The sequence below is a fragment of the Triticum dicoccoides genome, chromosome 1B (assembly GCF_002162155.2).
Source record: "Triticum dicoccoides isolate Atlit2015 ecotype Zavitan chromosome 1B, WEW_v2.0, whole genome shotgun sequence".
NCBI lineage: Eukaryota > Viridiplantae > Streptophyta > Magnoliopsida > Poales > Poaceae > Triticum > Triticum dicoccoides.
The window spans coordinates 264,709,688-264,711,651 of record NC_041381.1 but is presented as its reverse complement, the minus strand read 5'-3'; positions in this window follow the sequence as shown (position 1 = coordinate 264,711,651).

The following is a 1,964-nucleotide window of genomic DNA, read 5'->3' as shown; positions in this document are numbered from 1 at the left end:
TGCCCTTTTGAAGTTGTGTATGGTTTCCTACCTCGTGCACCTATTGATTTGTTGCCTCTTCCATCTTCGGAGAAGGTTAATTTTTATGCTAAACAACATGTTGAATTGATTTTAAAAATGCATGAGTTAACAAAGGAAAATATTGAGCGTATGAATGCTAAATATAAACTTGCTGGAGATAAGGGTAGAAAACATGGTGTGTTTGCACCTGGAGATCTTGTTTGGTTGCATTTGCGTAAGGATAGATTTCCTGATTTGTGCAAATCAAAGCTAATGCCACGTGTTGATGGTCCCTTTAAGGTGTTAGAGAAAATAAATGATAATGCATATAAACTTGAGCTGCCTGCAGATTTTGGGGTTAGTCCCACTTTTAACATTGCAGATTTGAAGCCTTATTTGGGTGAGGAAGATGAACTTCCATCGAGGACGACTTCATTTCAAGATGGGGAGGATGATGAGGACAACAATACCACTGTTACACCCACAACCCCTGCTGCTATACATACTGGACCAATTACTGCCTAAATTGGATACATTTGTTTTGCTTACAAATGAAGGGCCTAGCTTGGAGAAGGATGAACATTGGAGCAAGAACAAACATGGAGATGATGGCATGCGCAAGGGGAACAAGAACGGAGTTACAAGTGATGATTTTAGGGCTTCGAAGCCACCATAACGAGTGCATGAAGCCTTGGACGAAATATACAAGATGCCACTTCATAAATTTCGTCTAGAGGCTATTCTAGGTGCTGCGTCACCTTTTTATTGGGCCAGGCCCATGTAATTTTGAAATACATAATTATAGGCTATTTTTAGAGTCCGTATGTGTGGGGAAACAAGAGATAGGTTTGGTTGAGGACCCCTCCACCAAGGGCCACGAAATTCCCCCCTCTTCCTCCATATATACAGCCCTTAGGGCACCATTTAGACTTTGGGTTTTGTTTAGATTAAAAGTTCGCCATACCTGCAACTTCGCATACTTCGTTTGTGTTCAACGACCAGACAAAGGCGTCACAGAACCCCACCTTCATTAATAAAGCTTTCCTCTATTATTCACAATATCCAGATTGCAATCTTAGTTTCTTCCTTGTTCTTCGTTTGCTTGCAAGAAATAGACCTTCGTGGTCAGGTTGATCATGCTCCGGCGTGGTTAATAACCTCTCGGAGTTCGTTTAGCGATTGCTAAGGCACGACGTCCTCGCACGTTCGTAGTCGGATCATCAAAGTCGACTTCCACCAAAATGATAGCCACCATCTCATCGAAAGACGGGACACCTTTGCCTCTATCACGTCATGGCCAGCTTTGGAAAGGCAATGGAGAAGATGGATGACATTGAGAAGACAATCGACACCAAGTTGGACACCAAGTTCGATGAATTACTCAAACGTCTCCCACAACTAGCTCTACACCGTGATACAGTAGGGCGAGCACAGCGTGTTCCTCTTGAGCCAAGACAAAATTCTGGTGCCGTTGCTACTGTTGTTGGTGCTTCTGTAGCTCCTGCTGCTACTGCAGAGGTGGAGGACTATTACGAGGATGAGGTTGATCAAAATAAAAACTACGTGCAGCCACCAGCACCACTACCAGCAGGTCGACCTCAGGTATATATTCTCAACGGTAGGCCTGCACCACCACCTCAGGTACGAGATAATGACCATATTCCAAAACTGAAATTGAATATTCCACCATTTGAGGGTAGATATGTTCCTGATATATATATATATATATATATATATATATATATATATATATATATATATATATATATATATATATATATATATATATATATATATATATATATATATATATAAACTTGGGAGTTAGAAACTGAACAACGTTTTACATGTTTACATTATCCCGAGGAGAGACGGGTTGCTGCTGCTGTTTTGTGACGCCCGGGAAATTAAGCTACAGTGATCCTCTGCTAGTGATGCCACGTCACCTCAATTATAGTTGCTAA